Genomic DNA, 15,468 nt, shown 5'->3' on the forward strand with positions numbered 1-15,468 from the left:
AAAACTTAGATCATGAGAATCCTTTTTAAACTGAGCTCATTTGTTCTTGTGCTAGCCAAGCCATCTCTGAAATCCTCCTCACTTTTGGGCAGCCATACTATATTCTAGGCCACAGGATCAGCTTTTATTCAAGAAGTCTAGTTCATTTTTACAAAGGAAAAGAAAAGGCATTTTTCTGGGCATTGGGGACTGTGTACCAGGTTTTCCACATGAGTATGTCTGGTAGATAGTATGCAATTAATGCTGGGTAAAATTCTAGCTAAAACCAGAAAAGAAACTATTTTTAAAAAGGCCACAAATACACAATGTTTCTAGTTTGTTATTAGTTCTTTATTTTGTGAAGTTTATTTTATCAATGACATACTTAGGTTATTAATCCTTCCCTAAAGTTTCAAATATGCTCCCTCCTTTTAAAAATTATTCTTAGATCTCATTCACTTCCATTTTAGAGTCATTCATTATCTTTCACTATTGGTTACAGAATGAGAAATAAATGTTCTCTAATGTGTCTATTCTTTTCAGTTATCATATTGATAGGTAGTGGAATAACATATGTAGAAAGAAACATTCGCTTCATTTTCACATTGTACAAATGAAGTTCTAGTTACTCCAGGATTGAAGTAATTATTTTTAAAGTAAAATGTCAATAGGTGCACTGTTTTAAGTAAGTTTATATTTATGTATGCATATGTGATGGACCTCGCAAAAGCGAGGCCGAGAGGAGCTACCCCACGTCCGAGGTCGGGGTGGTAGCCAAGAGGAGCTACCCCATGCCCAAGGTCAGGGGCAGCGGCCGAGAGGAGCAACCCCATGTCCAAGGAGCGGTGGCTACACGGGCGCAGGAGGGCCAAAAGGAGCTACTCCACGTTCAAGGTCTGGAAGGGCAGCAGTACGAAATGCCTTTCGTCCAAGGTAAAGAGCAGTGGCCGTGCTTTGCTGGAGCAGCAGTGAAGAGATACCCAACATCCAAGGTAAGAGAAACCCAAGTAAGATGGTAGGTGTTGCGAGAGGGCATCAGAGGGCAGAAACACTGATACCATAATCACAGAAAACTAGTCAATCTAATCACATGGACCACAGCCTTATCTAACTCAATGAAACTAAGCCATGCCTTGTGGGGCCACCCAAGACAGGCGGGTCATGGTGGAGAGATCTGACAGAATGTAGTCCACTGGAGAAGGAATGGCAAACCACTTCAGTATTCCTGCCTTGAGAACCCCATGAACAGTATGAAAAGGCAAAATGATAGGACACTGAAAGCAGAACTCCCCAGGTCAGTAGGTGCCCAATATGCTACCAGAGATCAGTGGAGAAATAACTCCAGAAAGAATGAAGGGATGGAGCCAAAGCAAAAACAATACCCAGTTGTGGATGTGACTGGTGATAGAGGCAAGGTCAAATGCTGTAAAGAGCAATATTGCATAGGAACCTGGAATGTTAGGTCCATGAATCAAGGCAAATTGCAAGTGGTCAAACGGGAGATGGCAAGAGTGAACATCGACATTCTAGGAATCAAGGAACTAAAATGGACTAGAATGGGTGAATTTAACTCAGGTGACCATTATATCTACTACTGTGGGCAGGAATCCCTCAGAAGAAATGGAGTGGCCATCATGGTCAACAAAAGAGTCTGAAATGCAGTACTTGGATGCAATCTCAAAAACGACAGAATGATCTCTGTTCATTTCCAAGGAAAACCATTCAATATCACAGTAATCCAAGTCTATGCCCCAACCAGTAACACTGAAGAAGCGGAGGTTGAACAGTTCTATGAAGATCTTTTAGAACTAGCACCCAAAAAAGATGTCCTTTTCATTATAGCAGACTGGAATGCAAAAGTAGGAAGTCAAGAAACACCTGGGCTAACAGGCAAATTTGGCCTTGGAATATGGAATGAAGCAGGGCAAAGGCTAATAGAGTTTTGCCAAGAGAACGCACTGGTCATAGCACACACCCTCTTCCAACAACACAAGAGAAGACTCTACACATGGACATCACCAGATGGTCAACACCGAAATCAGATTGATTATATTCTTTGTAGCCAAAGATGGAGAAGCTCTATACAGTCAGCAAAAACAAGACCTGAAGCTGACTGTGGCTCAGATCATTAACTCCTTATTGCCAAATTTAGACTTACTGAAGAAAGTGGGGAAAATCACCAGACCATTCAGGTATGACCTAAATCAAATCCCTTATGATTATACAGTGGAAGTGAGAAGTAGATTTAAGGGACTAGATCTGATAGATAGATTGCCTGATGAACTATGGATGGAGGTTGGTGACATTGTACAGGAGACAGGGATCAAGACCATCCCCATGGAAAAGAAATGCAAAAAAGCAAAATGGCTGTCTGGGGAGGCCTTCCAAATAGCTGTGAAAAGAAGAGAAGTGAAAAGCAAAGGAGAAAAGGAAAGATATAAGCATCTGAATGCAGAGTTCCAAAGAATAGCAAGGAGAGATAAGAAAGCCTTCCTCAGCGATCAATTCAAAGAAATAGAGGAAAACAACAGAATGGGAAAGACTAGAGATCTCTTCAAGAAAATTAGAGATACGAAGGGAACATTTCATGCAAACATGGGCTCAATAAGGACAGAAATGGTATGGACCTAACAGAAGCAGAAGATATTAAGAAGAGGTGGCAAGAATACACAGAAGAACTGTATAAAAAAGATCTTCATGACCCAGATAATCATGATGGTGTGATCACTCACCTAGAGCCAGACATCCTGGAATGTGAAGTCAAATGGGCCTTAGAAATCACTACAAACAAAGCTAGTGGAGGTGATGGAATTCCAGTTGAGCTATTTCAAATCCTGAAAGATGATGCTGTGAAAGGGCTGCACTCAATATGCCAGCAAGTTTGGAAAACTCAGCAGTGGCCAGAGGACTGGAAAAGGTCAGTTTTCATTCCAATCCCAAAGAAAGGCAATGCCAAAGAATGCTCAAACTACCACACAATTGCACTCATCTCACACACTAGTAAAGTAATGCTCAAAATTCTACAAGCCAGGCTTCAGCAATATGTAAACCGTGAACTTCCAGATGTTCAAGCTGGTTTTAGAAAAGGCAGAGGAACCAGAGATCAAATGGCCAACATCCTCTGGATCATGGAAAAAGGAAGAGAGTTCCAGGAAAACATCTATTTCTGCTTTATTGACTATGCCAAAGCCTTTGACTGTGTGGATCACAATAAACTGTGGAAAATTCTGAAAGAGATGGGCATACCAGACCACCCGACCAGCCTCTTGAGAAACCTATATGCAGGTCAGGAAGCAACAGTTAGAACTGAACATGGAACAACAGACTGGTTCCAAATAGGAAAAGGAGTACGTCAAGGCTGTATATTGTCACCCTGCTTATTTAACTTCTATGCAGAGTACATCATGAGAAATGCTGGGCTGGAAGAAGCACAAGCTGGAATCAAGATTGCTGGGAGAAGTATCAGATATGCAGCTGACACCACCCTTATGGCAGAAAGTGAAGAGGAATTAAAAAGCCTCATGATGAAAGTGAAAGTGGAGAGTGAAAAAGTTGGCTTAAAGCTCAACATTCAGAAAACGAAGATCATGGCATCTGGTCCCATCACTTAATGGGAAATAGTTGGTGAAACAGTGGAAACAGTGTCAGACTTTACTTTTTTGGGCTCCAAAATCACTGCAGATGTTGATTGCAGCCATGAAATTAAAAGACGCTTACTCCTTGGGAGGAAAGTTATGACCAACCTAGATAGCATATTGAAAAGCAGAGACATTACTTTGCCAACAAAGGTCTGTCTAATGAAGGCTATGGTTTTTCCAGTAGTCATGTATGGATGTGAGAGTTGGACTGTGAAGAAAGGTGAGCGCCGAAGAATTGATGCTTTTGAACTGTGGTGTTGGAGAAGACTCTTGAGAGTCCCTTGGACTGCAAGAAGACCCAACCAGTCCATTCTAAAAGAGATCAGTCCTGGGTGTTCTTTGGAAGGAATGATGCTCAAGCTGAAACTCCAGTACTTTGGCCACCTCATGGGAAGAGTTGACTCATTGGAAAAGACTCTGATGCTGGGAGGGATTCGGGGCAGGAGGATAAGGGGACGACAGAGGATGAGATGGCTGGATGGCATCACTGACTCGATGGACATGAGTTTGAGTGAACTCTGGGAGCTGATGATGAACACGGAGGCCTGGCATGCTGCAATTTATGGAGTCGCAAAGAGTTGGACACGACTGAACGACTGAACTGAACTGATGTGTGTGTATATATATATATATATATATATATATATATATATATATATATATATATATGTATATATATATATATATTGGGGCTTCCTGGTGGCTCAGTGGTAAAGAATCTGCCTGCAATGCTGGAGACATGGGTCTTGCCTGGGAAATCCCATGGACAGAGGAACTTGGTGGACTACAATCTATGGGGTCATAAAGAATCAAACACAACTTAGCAACAGCAAGACATATATATAAATTTATGCTTTAAGTAAAAGAAAAACTCATTCTATGAAGTTATTTTTAGCAAATATAATATGAACACCATTTGGCATGCTGTTATGAAGCATACCATTTGTTTTCTTGGAGATCTTAATAATCCTTGTGCAAATATGAAATGCAAGTACTTAATTAGGTAATTTATTAACAATTCATCTGAAATATTTATTTACTATGTACTGTGTCAAACATTCTTCAAGTTCTAAGGATATGATAAATGTAAAATACTTACAATTCCCTCTTCTCCAAATTACAAAACAGTTGATAAAACATCCAGTTAAATAAATATTATAATGTAGCTTGATGAATGGTAGCATTCATCCTGAAGGTAGGAGAAACCAGAATTCTATGGGAACCAATGGCAATGGAAAAAAACCTGTCTGAGTGATGGTCTTCTTGAGAACACCACATTTAGGTTAAGAACTGGAGAATGAATGAATAGGACTCAGCCAGACAGAAGGTGGAGATTGCATAGTGGAAGTGATAGCCTTTTGGAGTGATAGTTATTGATTTCTAGGAGTCAGACATCCAAAAGGGAAATGTTAGTCATTGAAGGGACTTAGTGAATAATCAGATTTCTATTTTTCAAAATACTATTTAAATTGGAAATTGGAACTGTAGGCAACAGTTCCAAATAGGACTGGGGCAACAGAGCAATTAGGAGGCTGTTTCAGAACTGCAGTAAAGGATGATAATGGCCTAGCATAGTGCTGGGCAAGTGATGATAGAAAGATGGAAAATAATCCATATCCAGACTATCAAAACCTATTGAATTTAACATTAAAATTTTTCCAGAATCTGATCACTGCACACCATCTGCCTTGCCACCATCCTGGTATAAGCCAACAACATATCTCATTTCAATTACTTCAATAACCTCTTAGCTAGAGTTGCCAGATTTAACCAATCAAAATTTTATCTGGCAACACTGCTCCTATTTCCCACCTTCTGCCTCTTCTCACATGCCAGTCTCTTCTCAACATGACAGTTAAGTGTACTGTTAGGCAAACACAACTTGATCTTGAAAAGTTCTAAACAGCCCACTGGTCATGATGTATTAGGCTTATTTAGTTCAGTTTAGTCGCTCAGTTGTTTCTGACTGTTTGTGACCCCATGGACTGTAGCACGCCAGGCCTCGCTGTCCAACACCAACTCCCAGAGTTTACTCAAACTCATGTTCTTTGAGTCAGTGATGCCATCCAACAATCTCATCCTCTGTCATACATTTATCCTCCCTCCTTCAATCTTTCTCAGCATCAGGGTCTTTTCAAATGAGTCCATCAACAGAAAATTGGATTAAAGATTTACTGAGCATGGCCCTGCCCATCAGAACAAGACCCAATTTCCCCTTCAGTCAGTCTCTCTCATCAGGAAGCCTATTATCCTCCTCCATCAGAGGGAAGACAGAATGAAAACCATAATCACAGAAAACTAACCAATCTGATCACCTGGACCACAGCCTTATCTAATTCAATGAGACTATGAGCCATGCTGTGTAGGGCCACCCAAGACAGACAGGTCATGGTGGAGAGTTCTGACAAAACGTGGTCCACTGGAGAAGGGAATGGCAAACCACTTCAGTATTCTTGCCTTGAGAATCCCATGAGCAGTATGAAAAGGCAAAAAGATAGGACACTAAAAGATGAACTCTCCAGGTCAGTAGGTGCCCAATATGCTACTGGAAATCAGTGCAGAAATAATTCCAGAAAGAATGAAGAGATGGAGCCAAAGCAAAAATAACATCCAATTCTGGATGTGACAGGTGATGGAAGTTAAGTCCGATGCTGTAAAGAGCAATATTGCATAGGAACCTGGAATGTTAGGTCCATGAATCAAGGCAAATTGGAAGTGGTCTAACAGGAGATGGCAAGAGTGAACATAGACATTTTAGGAATCAGCGAACTAAAATGGACTGGAATGGGTGAATTTAACTCAGATGACCATTATATCTACTACTGTGGGCAAGAATCTCTTAGAAGAAATGGAGTAGCTATCATAGTCAACAAAAGAGTCCGAGATTATGCTTCTTACATACTGCTGGGATAAATTTGTTAACATTTTGTCTAAGATCTTTATGTTAATAAGTGCTTTTGTGTCTAATTTCTTTTTGTTAGCCTCCTATGGTCAGATTTTGATGTTGAGGTTATATTTGCATCATTAAGTGAATTGTGGAGTAATTTATTTTTTTCCTCTCTCTTCTCTGGAAATGTGTTTTTAAGATTATATTTATCTTCTCTTTGTAATTGACAGAATTTTCCTGAAAACCTTAGGCCTGGTATTTGTTATTTTACATTTTAAAATACTGATTCAATGTATTTGTTAAAAGACAATGTTTTTGAGTCAATTATTAAAACTCAGTTTCTAGTAAATTGAATATTTTGTCTAAATATTCAAGGTTCTTATCATAAAGTTTTTCTTGTTCTCTCTAGGTAATCTGAGTATTACCTCTACTTATGTCTTTTCTCCTTTTTCTTCCCTCATATTGTTTATATGTACTGCTATTCTTCTTAATTTTGCCAACATTTGTGTGTTATCTTTTTAAAATAATCAACTTTTGTCTTGCTGATTCTATTTTTCATTTGTCTTGAATTGCAAAAATTTCCAGATCTTACATTTATTATCTCCTAACTTCTATATTTGGTTTATCCTATTGTTCATATACTATTCTATTTATATTGATTTTGAAATTCTCATTTATCCCTCCATTTTCAAAATTTCACATAACAGTTAAATCTAGATGTCCAACTGATTCAGTGTGAATATTTTATAAGTCCTGCTATGCAATTCCTATTGATTATTTTACCTTATGTATGAATTTCCTTGAATAATGAGCTGGTTGCCTAAGTAGGATCTCAACAGATGAAAAATGAGGGATTAAGAATAAGTAGGATATTAAGTATAATTATCAATTTTAATGCTGGGTTGGCAAAAAAGTTCATTTGGGTTTTCTCATACCATCATTTGGAAAAGCCTGAACACATTTTTTGGCCAACTCATTAGATTTGCTGTATTTCAATATTCATTCTATTTGAAGCTCAAATGGTCCTATGTTTGGCTAATGAGAATCCCTTCAAGTTGTCTCTTGTGTCCTTTCATGGTCTATGAGGAAGTCTAGGTACAGGATTTCAGAAGTGATAAGATGATCAGGCTCACCTTGAATATTTCTGATAACAGATATATTTTAAGAAACCCTGGTAATTTTTCTAAGTGGAAAATAATATTTGGAAACTATATCTTGGTGGTAGGTTTGCATTTTCTACTGGATTGTCACAGCTTTTAGGGCATGTCAGTGGAGATCTAAAAACACATGTATTTTGTTTATCTTACAAGGAGAAAAATAAATTCTACCTTTCCACACTATGCAAAGGAGTCCAAACGGTATCATCTTCAGTTTCTGTCAGAAAGGCGAGCATTCACAATGTTTGAAGCCCTTGCCTGGCGGTAGTGCACATGAAGGAGGAGACTGTACCTAAATTCCTTGCCACAGGAACCTACTCAGGTGGCACCAACCTTGACTTTCAAATGGAACATTATATCTACAAAAAGGAAAATGGTGGCATCTACATCTTAAGTGTGAAAGACCCTGGGAGAAGTTTCTGCCAGCAGCTCATGCCATGGTTGCCACTGAAAATCCATCTGATATTGGCATCTTCTCCTTCAGGAATACTGGCCAGTGGGACGCACTGAAATCTGTAGCTGATACTCAGGCCACCTCTATTGCTGGCCACTTCAGTTCTGGAAACTTCACTAACCAGATCCAGGCAGCTTTCCAGGAGCCTCGACTTCTCGTAGTTACAGATCCCAGGACTGACCATCTGCCTCTCCCAGAGGCCTCTTAAGTTAACTTGTCTACTATTGTTCTATGTAACACAGATTCTCCTCTAGGCTATGTAGACATTGCCGCCCCATTCAGCAACAAGGGAACATCTTCAGCTGGGGCTGACGCAGTGGCTGCTGGACCCGGAGATTCTGCGCATGCACAGCACGTTTCCCTGCGTGAACTCACAGGAGGTTGCGCCTAACCTCTACTTCCACAGAGATCCTGAGGAGATTGAAAAGAGTGGGCCGCTGCTGGAAAGGCTGTGACTGAGGAGGAACTTGAAGGTGAATGAACCTATCGAGTTCCAGAGTTTACTGCTACTAAAGTCAAGGTTGCAGATTAGTCTGAGGGCAGGCAGCGCCCTCTGTGCCTATTCAGCATTTCCATGCTGAATATGATAACTGACTGGTCTCAAGCTGTTCCCTACCAAGCTCTTAAACAAAAAACGGAAATATAAAGATGACAGAAAAGAACATTTCTACAAAAGTAAGTAAATCTATACATTCTAACTTCATATTACTAATTTCCCACATTTGGACATTATAGTAGAGGACCGCCCCCCTTGCCAGTCAGAATGGCTGCTATCCAAAAGTCTACAAGCAATAAATGCTGGAGAAGGTGTGGAGAAAAGGGAACCCTCTTACACTGTTGGTGGGAATGCAAACTAGTACAGCCACTATGGAGAACAGTGTGGCGATTCCTTAAAATACTGGAAATAGAACTGCCATACGACCCAGCAATCCCACTGCTGGGCATACATACTGAGGAAACCAGAATTGAAAGAGACACATGTACCCCAATGTTCATCGCATCACTGTTTATAATAGCCAGGACATGGAAGCAACCTAGATGTCCATCAGCAGACGAATGGATAAGAAAGCTGTGGTACATATACACAATGGAGTATTACTCAGCCATTAAAATGAATACATTTGAATCAGCTCTAATGAGGTGGATGAAACTGGAGCCTATTATACAGAGTGAAGTAAGCCAGAAAGAAAAACACCAATACAGTATACTAACGCATATATATGGAATTTAGAATGATGGTAATGATAACCCTGTATGCGAGACAGCAAAAGAGACACAGATGTATAGAGCAGTCTTTTGGACTCTGTGGGAGAGTGAGAGGGTGGGATGATTTGGGAGAATGGCATTGAAACACGTATACTATCATATGTGAAACGAATTGCCAGTCCAGGTTCAATGCATGATAAAGGATGCTTGGGGCTGGTGCACTGGGATGACCCAGAGGGATGGTATGGGGAGGGAGGTGGGAGGGGGGTTCAGGATGGGGAACATGTGTACACCCATGGTGGATTCATGTTGGTGTATGGCAAAACCAATACAATATTATAAAGTAATTAGCCTCCAATTAAAATAAATAAATTTATATTAAAAATGGACACTATAGGATTCTGTTTCATGTTTGATTTGTATCTTGATGTTGTCTTTTATGCTGAAGATCTTGGTTCTTAGTGATATAAGTGTAATTGTATATATGGTTTACTCTACTCTGTGTATGGTGAAGTATGTATATATCTTTACAAGAGTTTTAGAATGATCCCAATAGTGCAACCTAAGATTCTGTGATTTTCATTTTTATATGCTTAGGTATATAAAGTCAACATTCTATTTTTAAATGTTTGAGGTAAATATCTTTGCCATTAGGCCACAAATTTGATATAAAGTAATAATCAGTCAGTCAGTTCAGTCACTCAGTTGAGTCCAACTCTTTGCGACCCCATGGTCTGCAGAATGCCAGGCTTCCCTGTCCATCACCAACTCCCAGAGCTTGCTCAAACTCATGTCCATCCAGTCAGTGATGCCATCCAGCCATCTCATCCTCTCTCATCCCCTTCTCCTCGCACCTTCAATCTTTCCCAGCATCAGGGTCTTTTCTAGCGAGTCAGTTCTTCGCATCAGGTGGCCAAAGTATTGGGGTTTCAGCTTTAGCATTCAGTCCTTCCAATAAATATTCAAGATTGATTTCCTTTAGGATGGACTGGTTGGATGTCTTTGCTGTCCAAGAGACTCTCAAGAGTCTTCTCCAACACCACAGTTCAAAAGTATCAATTCATCAGCACTCAGTTTTCTTTATAGTCTAACTCTCACAGCCATACATGACTACTGGAAAAACCATAGCTTTGACTAGATGGACCTTTGTTGGCAAATTAATAATAGTGAGTTTCAATTTATTTGTTATGTTAAGGATTGCTTCACTTTTTTCTGTTTTATTTAATGTTATTTTTCACATGTATAGAAAAATGAAGATGGTGCTAAGGTCAAAACTATAATACAAGTCACATTGAAAAATACCTAGTTTTTATCTTTGTTCTTCCCACTACCTCTCTTTTGTCTTCTTTCCCAAATTTACTATTTTGGTTTATCCTTCTATTGTCTTTTGGAAAATATTAGCAACCATGTATGTTCATGTGTTTGAGTGTGCATATAAATTCCCACACTTGTTACCCAAAAGGTTCCCCAAAAAGTGTAAGATCTTTCTTTCATTCTTTTTCTTTTTTGCAACTGTTTTGCTTTTGCAATTAGTGGAGAAGCAGCTTTATGCATGTTTCTGAGTGTATCTTGGAAATAGATTCCTAGAAGTGGGATTTCTGGGCCTCAGAGAAAATGCATGTGTAATTTTGCTAATTCAAATTCTTAGAGCCAGTATGGTTTTGCTTTACCATTAGCAATGTATGAGGGCTTCCCTGATAGCTCAGTTGGTAAAGAATCTACCTGCAGTGTGGGAGACCTGGGTTTGATCCCTGGGTTGGGAAGATCCTCTGGAGAAGGGAAAGGCTACCCACTCCAGTATTCTGGCCTGGAGAATTCCATGTACAGTATGGTTCCTGGGATTGCAAAGAGTCAGACAGAACTGAGCGACTAGCTCAGTAGCTTCACTAGCTTCACTAGCAACGTACAAAAGTGATTGTTTCTCACAACCTTAACAACGGAGTATGTTGTCAAAGTTTTCTGTTTTTGTCAAGGTTAGAAATCATACCTCAGTGCAGTTACAATTTATATTTCTATTATACATCTGATCACCTCAGATAATTAAGGGCCATTGTTGGTTCTTTTTCTGTGGACTGCTTCCCATAGCACTTGTCTATTTTTTTCTTCTTTAAAGTGTTGGGACTTTTTCTTTTTTAGAGGTTCTTTATATAATAACAGTGTTTCCCCTCTATATGTGATACAAGATGAAAATATTTCATCCAGCTTTGTCATTTGTTCTTATCCTTCCCTCTGTCACTTCCTTCTTTCCTTTCTTCCTTCTTTGTATTTTTTTTTTTTGTCATGCACACAACTTTCAGGATCTTAGTTCCTCCACCAGGGATTGACACCATGCCCTTTGCAATGGAAGCATGGAGTCCTAAGCACTGAACCACTAGGGAATTCCCCTTCTTCTTTATTTATACCATACACATTTTTAATGAGCTTCCCTGGAGGCTCAGTGGAAAAGAATCTGCCTGCAATGCAGGAGACGTGGGTTCGATCCCTGGGTAAGGAAGATCCCTGGAGGAGAAGGAAATGACAACCCACTGCAGTGTTCTTGCCTGGAGAATCCCATGAACAGAAGAGTCTGCTGGACTATAGTTCATGGAGTCACAGAGAGTCAGATATGACTTAACAACTCAACAGCAACATTTTTAATGTCATAACATTTATCAACAATTTTCCTTATTGTTTCTAAATTTTAGATCACAATAAGGCATTTAAAAAAGCCATTTTATAGATAATAAAGGAATTCACCCATATTTTAATGCTTGTACAATTTTATTTAAGCCTTAGATATCTGATATTTTTAAAAATTTTCATGGTCTACAGTGTGTTTAATATGCAGCACTTTATTATTGGTTAGTTTCAATTAAAAAAAAAACTCTATTATTTCTCCTTTGATCAATGAGTTTCTTAAGGTAGTTTGTATCATACTGCTTCTTTGGCATTTTCTGGGCCTTGCTTTATGGATTATGCGTCCAATTTTCTAAATGTATAATATATGCCTAAATTATTCTCCATTTGTTCCTGTAGAGTTCTGCTTATGGCCATTGTGTAAAGTATGTTCACATTTTGTAGTTCAGATTTTCTGTATCTTATTATTTTGTCTGCTTGACTTGACAGAAACAGAGTTATGTTGAAACCTTCTATGTTGTTGAGTTTATCTACTTCAACCTGTAGTTCTGGACACTTTTACTTTACATATTGTAAGAATGTATTACCATGTACAGGAATTAGCATTTAAATATCTTCTTAGAGGGGGCTTCCCTGGTAGCTCAGGTGGTAAAGAATCCACCTGCAATGTGGGAGACCTGAGTTCGATCCCTGGGTTGGGATGATCCCTGGAGGAGATACTTGGCAACCCACTCCAGTATTCTTGCCTGGAGAATCCCATGGACAGAAGAGCCTGGCGGGCTACAGTCCATGGAGTCACACAGAGTTGGACACGACTGAGTGACGAAGCACAGCACAGCACAGCATCTTCTTAGAAAACTGATGCTTTTCTTCATATAAATATGTATTTAAGTTCAGTTCAATTCAGTTCAGTCACTCTGTCACGTCTGATTCTTTGCGACCCCATGAACTGCAACATGGCAGGCCTCCCTGTCCATCACCAACGCCCAGAATCCACCCAAACCCATGTCCATTGAGTCGGTGATGCCATGCAGCCATCTCATCCTCTGTCGTCCCCTTCTCCTCCTGCCCTCAATCTTTCCCAGCATCAGGGTCTTTTCAAGTGAGTAGGCTCTTCTCATCAGGCTGTCAAAGTATGGGAGTTTCAGCTTCAACATCAGTCCTTCCAATGAACACCCAGGACTGATCTCCTTTAGGATGGACTGGTTGGAACTCCTTGCTCTCCAAGGGACTCTCAAGAGTCTTCTCCAACACCACAGTTCAAAAGCATCAGTTCTTCAGTGCTCACCTTTCTATACAGTCCAACTCTCACATTCATACATGACTACTGGAAAAACCATAGCCTTGACTATACAGACCTTTGTGGACAAAGTAATATCTCTGCTTTTTAATATGCTAAGTTGGTCATAACGTTCTTTTCAAGGAGTAAGCATCTTTTAATTTCAAGGCTGCAGTCAACATCTGCAGTGATCTTGGAGCCCAAAAATAAAGTCAGCCATTATTACCACTGTTTCCCCATCTATTTGCCATGAAGTGATGGGACTGGATGACATGATCTTAGTTTTCTGAATGTTGAGCTTTAAGCCAACTTTTTCAGTCTCCTCTTTCACTTTCATTAAGAGGCTTTTTAGTTCCTCTTCACTTTTTGCCATAAGGGTGGTATCATCTGCATATCTGAGGTTATTGATATTTCTCCCGGCAATCTTGATTCCAGCTTGTGCTTCTTCCAGCCCAGCATTTCTCATGATGTACTCTGCATAGAAGTTAAATAAGCAGGGTGACAATATATGGCCTTGACATATTCCTTTTCCTATTTGGAACCAGTCTGTTGTTCCATGTCCAGTTCTAACTGTTGCTTCCTGACCTGCATATAGGTTTCTCAAGAGGCTGGTCAGGTGGTCTGGTATGCCCATCTCTTTCAGAATTTTCCACAGTTTATTGTGATCCACACAGTCAAAGGCTTTGGCATAGTCAATAAAGCAAGAATAGATGTTTTTCTGGAACTCTCTTGCTTTTTCCATGATCCAGCAGATGTTGGCCATTTGATCTCTGGTTCCTCTGCCTTTTCTAAAACCAGCTTGAACATCTGGAAGTTCATGTTTCACGTATTGCTGAAGCCTGGCTTGGAGAATTTTGAGCATTACTTTACTAGCATGTGAGATGAGTGCAATTGTGTGGTAGTTTGAGCATTCTTTGACATTGCCTTTCTTTGGGACTGGAATGAATATTGACCTTTTCCAGTCCTGTGTCCACTGCTGAGTTTTCCAAATTGGCTGACATATTGAATGCAACACGTTCACAGCATGATCTTTCAGGATTTGAAATAGCTCAACTGGAATTCCCGGAGAAGGCAATGGCACCCTACTCCAGTACTCTTGCCTGGAAAATCCCATGGACAGAGGAGCCTGGTAGGCTGCAGTCCATGGGGTTGTTAAGAGTCGGGCATGACTGAGCAACTTCACTTTCACTTTTTACTTGCATGCATTGGAGAAGGAAATGGCAACCCACTCCAGTGTTCTTGCCTGGAGAACCCCAGTGATGCGGAACCCTGGTGGGCTGCCATCTATGGGGTCACACAGAGTCGGACACGACTGAAGTGACTTAGCAGCAGCAGCAGCAACTGGAATTCCATCACCTCCACTAGCTTTTTTCAAAGTGGTGCTTTCTAAGGCCCACTTAACTTCAGATTCCAGGATGTCTGGCTCTAGGAGAGTGATCACACCATCATGATTATCTTGGTCATGAAGATCTTTTTTATACAGTTCTTCTGTGTATTCTTGCCACCTCTTCTTAATATCTTCTGGTTCTGTTAGGTCCATGCCATTTCTGTCCTTATTGAGCCCATCTTTGCATGAAATGTTCCCTTTGTATCTCTAATTTTCTTGAAGAGATCTCTAGTCTTTCCCATTCTGTTGTTTCTCAATTTCTTTGTATTGATTGCTGAGGAAGGCTTTCTTATCTCTTCTTGCTATTCTTTGGAACTCTGCATTCAGATGCTTATATCTTTCCTTTTCTCCTTTGCTTTTTACTTATCTTCTTTTCACAGCTATTTGGAAGGCCTCCCCAGACAGCCATTTTGGTTTTTTGCATTTCTTTTTCTTGGGGATGGTCTTGATCCCTGTCTCCTGTACAATGTCATGAACCTCCCTCCATAGTTCATTAGGCACTCTATCTATCAGATCTAGTCCCTGAAGTCTATTTCTCTCTTCCACTCTATTATCTTTAAGGATTTGATTTAGGTCATATCTGAATGGTCTAGTGGTTTTCCCCACTTTCTTCAATTTAAGTCTGAATTTGGCAGTAAGGAATTCATGATCTGAGCCACAGTCAGCTCCTGGTCTTATTTTTGCTGACTGTATAGAGCTTCTCCATCTTTGGCTGCAAAGAATATAATCAATCTGATTTCGGTGTTGACCATCTGGTCTGGAAGAGGATGTTTGCTATGACCAGTATGTTCTCTTGACAAAATTCTATTAGTCTTTGCCCTGCTTCATTCCATATTCCAAGGCCAAATTTGCCTGTTAGCCCAGG

At 40.0% G+C, this 15,468-nt stretch overlaps 1 pseudogene; it reads left to right on the top strand.

The window, feature by feature from the left end:
* The first annotated feature begins 770 nt into the window (after positions 1-770).
* Positions 771-8,709, top strand: LOC106701661 (small ribosomal subunit protein uS2-like; annotated as a pseudogene).
* Positions 8,710-15,468: the final 6,759 nt, after the last annotated feature.

This window comes from Bos mutus, chromosome X (genome assembly GCF_027580195.1).
Source record: "Bos mutus isolate GX-2022 chromosome X, NWIPB_WYAK_1.1, whole genome shotgun sequence".
NCBI classification, from domain to species: Eukaryota; Metazoa; Chordata; class Mammalia; order Artiodactyla; family Bovidae; genus Bos; species Bos mutus.